Genomic DNA, 14,798 nt, shown 5'->3' on the forward strand with positions numbered 1-14,798 from the left:
AGAGTAGGTTATGAGGTTGCAAGTTGACACCACATGCAATTCCAAGGCTCTTATTTAAGAAAATCCCAAGGTACTTCATAGAGGTGAGATCAAACTAAACAGGTGAAGGTGATACCTTGCTGAAAGAAGGCTGAGAGATGGAGCTGAAAATGGAAGGAACAGGGAAAATGTCTTTTAGTTAACATGAGGTGATGCAATACCCCAAGGGCTCAAAAGACTGATCCTAGATTAGTGATGACTTCTGAAAGAGAGTATAACTATACAGGATCTCAGCAAGATGTATCTTAGGAAGATGTTTTATGTGCCCGAGGCTAGAACAAGCAGTCTTGGTCCCATATTGCAAATGAGTGCAAAGGGAGTTAGGCATTCTTGTCCATGAATCACAAAAAGTTAGCCAGCAGTTGCAAGCAAGTATCTAGAAAGGCAAATGGCATATTGGCCTTTGTTGCAAGGGGGTTGGAGTTTAGAAATAGAGAACATTTGGTACCAAGATGTTGGTGAGGCCACACCGAGTACTGTATACAGTTACTGTCCACTTGCTTAAAAGATATACTAGCATTGGAGGTAGTCCAGAAGAGATTCACTAGGATGAGAGAGCTGTCCTATCGTGAAGTTGGATTTTATTATTGTGTTTAAAAGGATGAGGGGTGGTTTTATTGAAATATACAAAGTCCTAAGGGGGAATACAGCATTGATCTTGAGATGGTTCCACCAGTGGGAAAGTTTCAAATGAGGGGCTTTGTCATAAGAGGGCATTCAGTTAACACACAAGAATTTCTTCTTGCACAGAGTGATCAATCTCTGGAATCCTCTACACCAGAGGGTGAAGGATAGATCATGGAGTTATTTAAAGAGGACAGATAAATATTTGAAGGATTGGAACTGAGGGTTATGGGAAACTGCCACAGACTAGGGCAGACCAGCCATGATCATACTGAATGGCAGGGCAGATTTGAGGGGGTAGATGGCCAACCCCCATTTCCTATGCTCTTATGTATTCCACTTATATCTGGTGATGGACAGCTGAGCCTGTTGTGTGTCAAACTTGGTACATTCATGAAGCACACAGGCTGGAGGAATATTTTAAGAGAAACAGATGTGGTTGTGGAGGGGGGCGAGAAGCTATCCAGCAATCAAAACATTTTCTGCTCACAATAAAAATAATATTCTGTCAAATCAAGACTACCTATATATTCAGTATAATCAAATCATAACACTGAATTTTTCAGAATTTAACTGCAATTGGTATAGCAATTGTTGGTACATGCTTCTCCAATGCAAAGAAAGTCTAGGTTGATAAATTAGAGAATAACTTTTAATTGCCCATTCTGCCTTCAGAGGCCTAGAAGAGCATTGTTCCAATTACTTTCTCTTCTTCCTACCCTCTAACAGAATTTGTTTAAAAATAAACTTCAGTCCACACTGATTTCTGTGGCAAAATATTATACTTTGTTTTGCTTTTTATTTAAAAAAAGTGCCCATCTTCAAAACTGTTTTTAATTTCCACTGATAATTTTCTTTTAAAACTGGTTCTCCAGTGCAGATAATTTGCATTTCATCCAAAGATGTTGTTTTCCCCCACTAGCCCACACACACACGCCAACTATGCTGACAGAGCTATCCAGTCACAATCCTAGATTAAAATTCTTACAGCATAATAAAACCCAAGATATTGCATTCTTCAAGGAAAAAAAACAATTGCAATCTTGTTTAAGGGTGGAAATTATCCCAGCAACTTAATAATACAAGAAAATCATACAGTTCAGAAATATATTAAAGTTTCAGCTTGAAAAACTTAGTCTGGCCAGAAGTTCAGAACTAGAATTTTTCTTTAATTGGAGAGATTCTATCGAAAGCTAGAATCTCATTTAAAACAAATTGTTTGGAATGACTTGAGGATAATGGGAGGAGTCAAGTTTTAGAGAAACTGAAGATCAAAGACGATTTTTACTGTTTGAAGTGAATTACACAACCCAAATTGGAGCCTTTTATTCAAGCTCATATGGCAAACTCATGAATAGAAAAGTAACCAACCCATAAGCAAGAAATTTAGTAAACAGTCATGACTTAATTCTAATTTCACTGTTACTCCAAAAACAGATGATCAATTCAAAATAAATTAATTTCAGTTGGATGAAAAAGTCAATCATAGCAGACAAAATGATTGGAAAATTGATAAAAGCAAACTAAAAAAAAAGCAATATATACAAGATGAAAAATAAACTATAGACTATATACATTAAGGAACAAGTGCCAAAAACTAGACTTCCTTGCATAGACATTGGTATAAAAGTCACTTTTGCAAGCAAAAAAATCAATTTGCTTCAAAAGGGCAGATTAGCACCAGGCGTAATGAAGTATTTTATTTTGGATGAATGACCGATTGAAAATCTCAAAATCGTAGGTTTCCAAACAGAACAAACATATGTAGGCTTGCAAATCCATAACCTTTAAAAAGTTAGTGCAGATGATAAGCTCCTGCACCAATCCCTGCAGCACACCACTAATCACGGACTTCCTACCTGTAAAGCATCCTTCCTCCTCTACCCTCTGCCTCCTATCACCAAGCCAACTGGATGAATAATGCAACTCTCTTCCCCCTCCCCTCCCACCCACCATGTTAAAAACAATTGGACCCAACAGCAAATTTGGAGTTATCAAACATTGGAGCAGGTAAACACTGCCGGTTGGTGAATTTAAAAGGGCTTAATTTAAGGTTCATCACTGGAGGAACAAGATAAATTGAAATCATGGTATCCTTTCCTCGTGCTTCATCTCAAGGTAGATACTATCTTTTAAAATTAAACTATTTAGGTATTTGAAAACAATTAGGAAGTAATATGGAAGTGGAATTACTGTATCCTCTCAATTGCAGCTATACATGAAAACTGCTCTGTGCATAATTCTTTATCATAATAATGTTCTATAAACAGCTTTGCTCACAATTTCAAAAAGTATAGAGCAGAGGCATTTGGGATGATTAAAATACTATAATTAGGCTGTTGTTTGTAATTTATTAATGCAATCAGTAGAAAAATAGACATAACTAGAGCTCAGATAATTTCAGTACAATTCAGCACAGCATAATAAAGGAAACCCCTGCACCACAACATCCAATATCTAGAATGCAATAAAAGTGATCAAAACTAGTCAAACTATCACTTTAATGGAAACAGTAGTCCTACTGTGTGTTACTGTGCTCCAACTCTAAATGGAATTGTTGTAGAGAATTTATGTGGGTTGATTTCAAAAAGCAGAATTACTCATTTAGGGACCCTCAGTCTGTATTAGTTTGAGGTGTAAAAAGATAGCAGTACAGTTTTATACAACCAATATCGGGCTATGGCTTAAGGTGCTCTGCTTTAGAATGAAGTTATTAGTAAATAGACCAGAAGTGTACGCCCAGCTTGAGGTGAACCAAGCTCATATGCTAAAACCTAGAGCATTTGTGATTATACCACCAGTATTATTTTTAATTGAATGGATTATTGGGCGCAGGGATCAGTAAGGAGCCCAATATTTATTAGCAATTCTAATTGCACTTGAAAGATGTGGCTTCCTGCCTTCTAAAAATACTGTGATAGGTGTGGTGAAGTTATTCCCATCAATCTATTAGACAAGGAGCTCCAGAAATTAGACACAATGACAAAGAACGAATGATATTTTAGAACATTACAGCACAGTACAGGCGCCCTTCAGCTCACGATGTTGTGCCGACATTTTATCCTGCTCTCAGATCTATCTAACCCTTCCCTCCCACATAACCCTCCATTTTTTTCATCATTCATGTGGCTAGCCAAGTCTCGTAAATGTCCCAATGTATCTGCCTCCACCATCTATACCGGCAGTACATTCCATACACCCACCACTCTGTGTAAAAAAAAACTTACTTCTGACATCACACCCCGCCCCCCCCCCCCCCCAATCACCTTAAAATTATGACCCCTCCTGTCAGCCATTTTCGCCCTGGGAAAAAGTCTCTGACTGTCCACTCCATCTATGCCTCTTATCATCTTGTAGACCTCTATCAAGTCACCTCTCATCCTCCTCCTCTCCAAAGAGAAAAGCCCTAGCTCGCTCAACCTATCCTCATAAGACTTGCTCTCCAATCCAGCCAGCATCCTAGTAAATCTCCTCTGCACCCTCTCCAAAGCTTCCACATCCTTCCTATAGTGAGGTGACCAGAAGTGAACACAATACTCCAAGTGTGGTCTAACCAGAGTTCTATAGAGTTGCAACATTACCTTGTGGCTCTTCAACTCAATACCCCGACTAACGAAGGCCAACACACCATATGCCTTCTTAACAACCCTGTCGACCTGCGCGGCAACCTTGAGGAATCTATGGACGTGGACCCCGAGATCCCTCTGTTCCTCCCCACTGCTAAGAGTAAAGAGTCGTTACTCTTTCCCCCAAACTGACATGCGATTTGGGAGGAAACTTGCAGATATTCCCAAGCAACTGCTCCTTTGAGCCAGCAAGGATCACGGATATGGGAGAGGCTTTTGAAGAAGCCATGGCAAGTTGCTGATGCATCTTACAGGTGCCACACATTGCAGCCATAGCAAACCAGTGCAGAGGGAATGAAGGTGGTGGATAGGGGAACAACCAAGGGGTTGCTTATTCTGAATGATGTCAAACTTTTAAGTTCTGTTGGAACATACTCATCGGAAGTCAGGATGTTGTCAATTGTTACAGAACACCCAGCCGATGACCTGCTCCTATAGCATTTCTGAGGCAGTCCAGTTCAGTATCTAGTCAAATGCAGTCCTCAGAACGTTGACAGAGAGAGATCTGGTGATGTTAATGCCACTGAAAGTCAAAAGGGAGTTGGGGAAGTGTTGGTTAGACTCATCTGTTCAACAGTTATTGCTTGGTACTGGAACGGCACAAATATTACTTGGGTCTGAATGTCACCCAGGTTTTCTTGCACACAGCAACAGAGTTTCATTATGAAGACCCAAGAGTGGAATCGATTACTCTGTAAACATCTCCACTTCCGATGGGGACCCCAAATCTGTTTCGCACTTCTGACCTTGTGCTGCAAGAGAAGTCCGATGAAACAGCTGAAAGTGGTGAGGGTTTTAGACCTCCAACCCTATCTTTTGCCGACTGCAACTATGTTCCTTTGTGCTAGATACAACTATCTAGTAGAGGATATTTCCCAATTACTTCAAATGTCACTCTTTCAATCCACACTTCATCAAATGCTGTATTGCTGTCTCAATATCCTGATTAGAATATTCTGATAAAACAGGTGAATGTTTTGCACTTTTCAGAATAAAAGCACTACCTGGAGGTCAGGTCCTGATGAAAGGTCATCAACACCATTTCTCTCACCATAAAGGTTGTCTGATCCAAGTATTCCTAACATCTACTACTATTATTTCTTATTTCCAGCAGAGCCTTTTGATTTTGTACTACAATGAGATCACTTTCACACACAAATTTCTTTCATCCAACATATTGATCAGATATTAAAATTTATCTAAATTAAGGTACAAAAGTTTTAAAGCCAGAAAGCGATCTGAAAGTGTTATGGGCTCACAAACTTCCAAAAGGGATTATGCACCTTATTATTGTTGTAAAATAATTCTATAATCGATCCTTTTCTATAAAATAAATGTCATTATTCTTTCAGAGGTGTAATCCATCACAAATTGACACCTTGCTGAGGATGGTTAAAAGCTCAATTAGACTCTTTTTTTGGAAGAATATTAACATTCATTGAACATTTTCCTTCTCTGGTCTCACCACACCAAAGCAATCAAATAACATATTTACATCTCAAGTTTGACTAGAAAATATATGTAACTAGATCAGAATTCTGAACTGCTTGTAGAAAACCATTTAAAACATTCCCTCCCATCACACCAATTAAGACAAATGAGGCTCAAACTACCCAACCAAGGAAAATCTCAAAGCCAAGTTAACAATTCACACCTAGCAAGAACATCAATTAGGAGGAGGCCATTAAGCCCCGAGCCATATTATAAAATCGTGGCTGATTTGATTATAATCTCAATTCTGTATTCTTGTCCACCCATGGTAACATTCCCCCACTCCCATCAACTACCCCCAACCCATTTTCTCCCAATTCTCCTTTCCCTGAACCACTGCACTTAATTGTAACCTCACTGCTGTGCCAGTTATGAAAAGGTACTTGGCAGGAAAGTGGGGATGCAACCACGGATCATCTTATCATCAGCTAGGTATCTTGCACAAGAAAATCAGAGAAATGCCACCAAAAACTTTTTTCTTTCTTCAAGACCAGCTTTGTTCAAATTTTTGTCATATAAATTTGATAAAATTCACTAGTTTATGGATCAAATATAAGAGTACAAAGTAACAACAGATTTTGCAATGATGTATTCCAAGGACATTTAATGTTCCTTAAAATTGCTGGTAAAAGATCAGCCACTGTAATTCATTTTCAGTAAAATTAGAAACATTCAATGTTTAGGTAGGGAAAAATTCTTTTGCAATTCCAGCAGGTTCAGAACCAGTTCTCCTTTAAGTTTATTGGAAACAATAACAGCTTGCTTCATTGAAAAAATGTCATCCTGAGATGAAGTGTCAGCCAAAGCATCGGGGATGCATCTGCTAAGTATTCTTTTTTGTTGACTGACATATTCTTCAGTTTTTTTTGGTATAGTTTATTTGTATTAAGTAAAAGGTTAATGAGACTTAAAAGATATAAAAAACAGCCATTTCAAAACAAGGACTACACGAACTGGCCACAATCTCGAAATATCATTAACACAAGCTCCAATCCCTCAAAAACAACCCACCAAATTGGAAAAAATGTGGGGAAATTAATCTGTTTTGAGCCTAGTGCACAAACATTTTTTGGGGAGAATAATCAACGAAAACTACAGAGCAAATACTAAGTATTTTGTTTTTTTTGAAAGCCATCCTAACTTGGGTCACAGTTTACTCAAAAAAAATGTAAAGCAAAATTTTCTAGATCCCAAACCTTCTTTCAAAAAAAAAGCCCAAAAAACCTTAACAGAAATATAAAAAGTCTGAGAAAAAAAAACACAGACACAGAAGCCAAAGAAAATCTAAATTTAGGGCGGTTGCCATTTTAAAATAGATTACCTCATTTTAGATGTCCTGATATTTCCGGGTTTTTTTTAAAACATAAGAAACTGTCTGACTAGACTTAAAATTTACAAACAAATCGTACAGATGTGCAAAATGCGAAAACATTTCAATAACACATTGCAACGCTTTTAGCCATTAAAAACTTAATCTCGGTTTTAAAGAAAATCATCCCCCCCCCCTTCATAAACAGAAAGGGCCTCGATTTACAAATGCTTCCTCTCACCAGTTACAAAGAAAATATATTCTGTATTCCACCCCCACTTAACCGGCATCTCAAGAGCCCAACAAGCAATGAATTCGCATTAAAGAATTAACAACACAGCGAAAAAAAAACTTTTCAAATTTTAAAAGAAGAGAAAATTGGAGAAGGATTTTCCACAAGTTGAGAGAGAGAGAAAAAAAAGGACTAACCTGGAAAGAAGATACCCACATGATGCTCCAACTTTGGGAGAAAAAAGGGAAGATGGAGGGGAAGGGGGGGTAAGAGGTTAAGAAACCCGGGGTTTTAAATGTCAGTGTTTTTATTCTGAACATTTTCTATCCTGCAGGAGATAAGGGAGGCCCCCCCAAGCTGAAGATGCCCCCATTTCCCTTGGGTTGGGTCAATTACACCCCAAAACAAAATCCAAACACAAGATGGCGGAGGCCAGCAACAGATGACTAAAAATGGGGCAAAAAAAACATACACAAGACAAAAAATCCATTCCCAAGAGATCAACACTCACAACGTAAACAATCTCAAGAGCAACATTGATTTTTTTAAAAAAGGTATTTTCTTAATAATAATAAAAACCTTCTTTAAATCCAGTCACACTGAACACACACACCCAAATGTCCCGTCAGAACAGACCGGCTGTCGTTGGAAAAGCCCCCACGCAAAAAGAAACAACCGCATTATAGATTAAAAGAAAGGTTTGGGGTTGATGTTTCTCACCCCTTTTTTAAAATAATCCGCCCCATTAGTAAAAATGGAAGGTGACTTACCAGAAGAATTTTTATTTTGGAGTGAGTATTGTACGCCTCTGAGTGTATGTGTGGAAAGGTTTGCTTGTCCTTTTCTCTCTCTCTCTCTCTCTGGCGCCGCTTCCTTTTTCTCTCTCTCTCTCTCTCTCTCTCAGTTAGAATCAGGCCAGGCTCAGACAAGGCGCGCTCCCGACCGACGTGGCCACGCCTGAGGGAGGGGAGGCTTGCACAATTCAAAGCAAAGTACTTCCCAGCGGCGAGCTGCTCTCCAGGAGACTAACTGATCATATAAAGAGAGCCCGCAGGAGGGAAAGAATTTAGCCGAGGCGTTGGTGCTGCATTGGTTAACATGTTTGAATAGAGAATTTAAAATATTCTCTGAATCAATGACTGGGTTCAAATTAATAGCAGAATGTTATGATACGCTGACGCACTAATCACCAGCAGAGGCTGTCAAAACTGGAGTCTGGAATTGAAGAATCATAGAAATCTTATAGCACAGAAGGAGACCATTCAGCTACTCATGGGACAACCCTATCAGTTCCATTCGCTCATTCTTTCCCCATAACCCTGCAACTTATTCTCTTTCAAGTGCCAACCCAACTTCCTCTGAAAGCAAGATCAGAAAAAAAACTGCAGATTATGGAAATCTGAAATATAAACAGAAAATGTTGGAAACACCCAGCAGACCCCAGATCTGAAATGTTAACTGTTTCTCTTTCCACAGATGCTGTTTGACCTGCTGAGTGTTATCAACATTTTCTGTTTTTTTATTATTCCTCTAAAAGCCTTGGTTAATGAGTTCCAGATGATAAGTACTCACTCAGTAAACAGTTTTTTCCTCACATTTGCCCTTGTAACACTTTGGTCAAAATTTTAAATCTGTGTCCCCTGGTCCTTGTTTTATCTGCCAATGGTAACAGCTTCTGTATACTGACACTATCTAAAGCAATCAGGACCTTGTTCACCTTCATCAAATCTCTCCTGAACACACATTGTTCCAAAGTTCCAAGTTCAGGTCCAGACTTTATAAGTGAATACAAATAAGTGATCTTTCCCTCCCAATCATCAATTAGGACTTAGGGTGGAGCAGTACACAGCATGCAAATCCCCAACACCTTTCTGGCCTAGTTTACATATATCACATTGCATGTACATTTTGTAGCCCAAATGAGGCTTTCCCATGTATATAGTTACAGTGACAAATGTTGGTAGCTTCTCTTCTATAAGTTTGAGGGTCTGTCTGTTATTCACTTTAATAGTTTGGGCATTGTTGGCAAGACTCTCTATTTGCCCTAGAGAAGGTGATGGTGAGCCTCTTCCTGAACTGCTGCAGTCCTTCTGGTGAAGATACTTCAATGTGCTGTTGGGTAGAAAATTCTAGTGACAATGAAGCACTGACAATATATTTCCAAGTCAGGATGTTGTGTGACTTAGAGGAGAAGCTGCAGGTGGACGTGATCCCGTGTACCCTCGTCCTTCTCAGTGGTAAAGATTGGGGGTTTGGAAGGTGCTGTCGGAGTAGTCTGGTTGTTTAACTGCAGTGCACTTTGTACACACTTGAGCTGGTAGTGGATGAGCTGCCAATCAAGTAATCTGCTTTGTAGATGCAAGAGAGACTGCAGATACTGGAATACAGAGCAAAAAACAAACTGCTGGAAGAACTCAGTGGGTCAAGCAGCATCTGTGGAGGCAAAGAGATCATTGACATCTCAGGTTGAGACCCTGCATCAGGATTGGATGAACTGTTTTGTCCTGGATTGCATCAAGCTGCTTGAGGGCTGCTGGATCTGCACTTATCCAGATAAGCGAAGAGTATTCCCTCATGCTCCTGACGTGTGCCTTTTTGATTGTAAAAACAAAGCCTTAGGCTGTTAGGGGTTGAGTTTTAATTTATTTCATTCTAGAATCATAATCAGATTTACTATCACTGACATATGGCATGAAATTTGTTGTTGTGTGGCAGTAATACAGAGCAAGACTTACAAAAATAAGTAAATAGTGCAAAAGAAGAATAACAAGGTAGTGTTCATGGGTTCATGGACTGTTCAGAAATCTGATGGCGGAGGGGAAGAAGCTGTTCCTAAAACATTGAGTATGGGTCTTCAGGTTCTTGTACCTCCTCCCCAATGGTATTAACGAGAAGAGGGCACATCCCAGATGATGAGGGTCCTTAATGATGGATGCCGCCTTCTTGAGGCACTTGAAGGTGTCCTCAATGGCAGGGAGGATTGTGCCCATGATGGAGCTTGCTGAGTCTACAACCCTCTGTAGCCTTTTTCGATCCTGCACATTGGATCCTTCATACCAGGCTGTGATGCAACCAGTCAGAAAGCTCTCTACCGTACACCTGTAGAAATTTGCAAGGGTCTTTTGGTGACATAAGGGTCTTCTCAAACTCCTAATGAAGTAGAGCTGCTGGCATGCCTTCTTCATGATTGCATCAATGTGTTGGGCCCAAGATAGATCCTCTGATATGTTGACGCCCAGGAACTTGAAGCTACTCACCCTTTCCACCGCTAACCCCTCAAATGAGGACTGGTGAGTGTTCTCCCAACTTCCCTTCTTGAAGTCCACAATCAATTCCCTGGTCTTGTTGATGTTGAGTGCAAGGTTGTTGTTGCAACACCACTCAACCATCCGATCTCACTCCTGTACGTCTCCTCATCACCATTCTGGAAAAGTATTGTGGACATGCAATTGTCTTTCTCTTTCTGCACGTGCAAGGCACTTGTAAGTTCCACCTGCACTGCCTATTTTCCTTCTGAGTTCTCTGGTTTCCTTTCACATCCCAAGGTTCATAGTTTAATTGGTGATTGTAAATTGCCAGGTGAGTGGTAGAATCTGGGGCAGTTGATAGGAAGGTGGGGGAAGAATGGGATGAAATGACTTCCTTCAATGTCTTATGGAAAAGTATTAATTGCCTGGTACTTTTCCATGAACTTTACTTGACACTTATTAGCTTATGCCCAAGTGTTGATCGCGCTGCATTTGTCTTTCTGCAGATGCCGCCTGACCTGCTGAGTGTTTTCAGCATTTTCTGTTCTTATTAATGGACTGGTTTGTTATGAGAGGTGTTGAGATTGGAAGTAAATGTTGTGCAATCATCACCAAACAGCTTCCTTTCTGACCTTATGATTGAGGGAAGCTAACGTCTGAAGCAACCCAAGGTGGTTAGGCCTAGAATGCCGGCCTGGGGCTATGATGATTCATCTCCAATAACCATCTCATTTGTGTCAGGCAGACCTTCAGCTGATGGAGTGTTTTACTCTTTATTCTTATTAACTTCAGTTTTACCAAACTCCTTGATGCCACACTCAGGTTAATGTTGCCTTGATATGAAGCCAATCATTCTCATATCACCCCTTGAATTCAGCTGTTATGTCCACGAGGTCTGGAGCCAAGTGATCACTGAGAATTTAAACCAAGCATTGATGAGCATATTGTTAGTGAATCATTGGTGCTTGATGGCATTGTCAAGGATGTCTCCATCACTTTGCTGATGATTGAAAGTAGGCTGATAGTGTGGCAACTGGCCAGATTGGATTTGTCTTGCTTTTCCCTCTGATTTTTTAATCAGATTATAGTTCTTAAGTCAGTAACTTGATGGTTTACATATTGATCAGGTCAGGTAAATGACTTAAAACCCATAAGCTGATTAAAACCCTCAGAGAAATAGCCTATGCAGTAAATGAAAGCAGAAAGCTGATGCACTGCCAATAGACAAACACCCAGTCCCTGGCTCACACAGGTGAGTCATGAGATTAAGTTGCTATGAAAGCTAATCAGTAATTTTTCAGTTACCGAGTCAGTGTTTATGGACCTTCTATTTGTGCACATCTGGTTCCCAGTGAGCTCAGTTGTGAAAGAAAACTAGTGTTTCATGGAAGGAAATCATTTACAACTTCCAGCTAAAGCCAAGCATCAGTGGGCACCTATGCAGGTTCATGTAAGCAGTATCAATTCTGCAGCACACCCCTCAGCGGTGTTTAAACTGAGCCTCTTGCTTAAACACTGCAGCCACCTTGCATAACTCAAGAGGTTTACTCAAGGAACAAACCACCCAAAGTTCACTTGTGAAAGACACCCATTTATAGTGTCATTCAACCCTTTATAAAAAGAAGCATTTAACAACCATATTCAGAACACTTACTGTTGGTGAGTATTTCAATAATTCGTGCTTTGAGAGTTAATGAATTTTATTTCGCTTTGATTGAGTCCAGTCTCATGAAAGGGAGAAATTTAACTGTATGTAAACTCAGGTGTACACGTTATCTTTTATTTGATCAAAGTTTATGCTTTTATAGCACATAATTCTGAAATCATTCATAGTTCTACAATGTACTTAATTACCTACCAACCATTTATTTTCACTGAAGTTCTGCATCTACTCAATAGGCCAGACAACACATGCAGAAAGGAACTGGCGGATATAGAGACAGGAGGTAACTGAATGAGATGGAGGATCTGTCATGATCTTAGTAAATGGTAGAGCAGGTGTGAGGGATTTTATGGTGTACTTCTACTTCTCTTTCTTAAGTTAGAACATAAGATATAGGAGGAGAATTAGGCCACTGGGCCCATCGAGTCTGCTCCACCATTCAATCATGGCTGATTTTTTTTCAACCCTTCTCCCGCCTTCTCCCCGTAACCCCCTTTCCAATCAAGAACCTATCAACCTCTGCCTTAAGTCATATTATTTACGACTGATTTGACCCCATACTGAACTTCACACCAAGATCACCAACTTCCATCTCTATAAGAACATAAGAAATAGAAGCAGAAAAATTCCATGTGGCCCCTGAGCCTACTCCACCATTCAATAAAATCACATCTGATTGTCTATCTCGTCCACTTTCCCACACAATCCCCATACTCTTCAATCAATTTTCAATTTTGCATTCAATATGGGACTGTCTGCAGCTGTTCTTAGTTTGAATCCCACATAAAAACTAGGGAATCTAATTCAAGTAATTAAATAAATCTGGAATTTAAAACACGCTGTGAATGTTGGGTGGGGGGCAAGAGGACATGGAAAGGGCTTTACAACAGAGCGGGTCAAGGGAGGTTGCTTCCACTATGATGGACTATTTAAAATAAAAAGATCTCCAGGCACAAGCAGCAGTTTCCAAGAAAGCCTTTCCACAATCCAGGATGGTTGGCAACCCTTCCAGTCTTACACTTGCTGATGGGTGGGCCTCTTAATTCTTGGAACTTCTCATCCAATATCTGCTGAAGTGAAACTGCAAAACAAACACCTAACTGCAGGAAACCCAACCTTTAAAATAAATAATATGCCTAGATTGACATATCATGTGATCAAAGCTTCAGGACTGCATCTAACCACGGTTGGGTAACTAGTTAATTAATGGCTTAGATTTTTCCAAACTGATATTAATGAATATTAATATATTACAATATTATGCAACGATTGCAAGAAAAGTGCAAGGTGACGTATCAACCAGCATACATGGTCATTCTGGACCTTAGGCCTTTAACTCTGTCAGCTGAAAGAAACTGTGGAGAATTCATCTCAAATGTGTCCCTGTTCAGAAATTTGTCTCCATTTTATAACTGAATGATGACATGCAAGCCACAATTCTAACCAGTGACTCCACCACAGATCAAACCCTGTTGAGATTGGGGTCAAGCAAGGATGCATCACCATTCCAACCCTCTTCTCAATCTTTCTCACTGCGATGTTGCTTTTCAACTCTAATAAGCTTTCTGCTGCAATGGAGCTAAGCTACAGGATGAATGGGAAACTATTCATCTGCACTCCAGACCAATATCACTCCAACCTCAGACAATGCACAGAAGCATGCAGATGATATTTGCAGATCTGCACATCAAGAGACCAAACTTCAAGTTACTGACGACTTGCTCGTTGTAGCATATTTGTGAATGGGCCTTATACTAACCATCTGTAAACAAAGGTCCTCATCAATCTGTACACATTGCGCAACACCAAGTCCGACAACCAAGGTCCAAGACGTGATGCTGATTACTTTACATATCTCACTGAAGGCAGACATCAATGACAAAATACTCCGCCATCTCCAGTGGCCCAGCATAGCCCTTGGCCATCTGAGGAAAAGAGTGTTTGAATATTAAAACCACAGGCTCAACTCCATCTTGTTCCCCTTGGTCCAGTCCCTTCCCACCTACATCCCTGACACTTCGCATGCTCTCCGCAACTTGAACAACTTTCAGCTCCCTGGCCCTGACTGCCTCATTTTCACCATGGACGTCCAGTCCCTCTACACCTCTATCCCCCACCAGGAAGGCCTGAGGGCACTCCGCTTCTTTCTGGATAATAGACCCAATCAGTTCCCCTCCACCACCACCCTCCTCTGCCTGCAGAACTGGTGCTCACCCTCAACAACTTCTCCTTTGGCTCTTCCCACTTTCTCCAGACCAAAGGTGTAGCCATGGGCACTTGCATGGACTCCAGTTATGCCTGCCTTTTCGGTGGCTCCTTGGAGCAATCCATGTTCCAAACCTACACCAGTAATGCTCCCCAACTCCGCTACATTGATGACTGCATTGGTGCCACTTCCTGCACCCATGTGGAGTTCGTCAATTTCATCACCATCGCTACCAACTTCCACCCCACCCTCAAATTCACTTGCTCCATCTCCGACACCACTCTCCCATTTCTTGATCTTTCTGTCTCCATCATGGGAGACAAGATTATCTACCAACATCTTCGACAAACCCACTGACTC

General features: G+C 40.4%; 1 protein-coding gene across 2 annotated transcripts in view; it reads right to left on the minus strand.

Moving 5' to 3' along the window:
* LOC127571280 (transforming protein RhoA) overlaps window positions 1-9,072 on the minus strand; it is a 33,423-nt gene extending 24,351 nt beyond the window's left edge. Inside the window, exon 1 of one of the 2 annotated variants that reach the window (XM_052017536.1) lies at window positions 8,092-9,072. The gene's annotated coding sequence lies outside the window, so the exon portion shown is untranslated. Of the gene's footprint in view, window positions 1-7,518; window positions 7,676-8,091 lie in introns of those variants that run through there. The other variant, XM_052017537.1, reaches the window with a different exon arrangement.
* Between the last annotated feature and the right edge of the window lie 5,726 nt (window positions 9,073-14,798).

The sequence above is a fragment of the Pristis pectinata genome, chromosome 6, assembly GCF_009764475.1.
Source record: "Pristis pectinata isolate sPriPec2 chromosome 6, sPriPec2.1.pri, whole genome shotgun sequence".
Classification (NCBI taxonomy): domain Eukaryota; kingdom Metazoa; phylum Chordata; class Chondrichthyes; order Rhinopristiformes; family Pristidae; genus Pristis; species Pristis pectinata.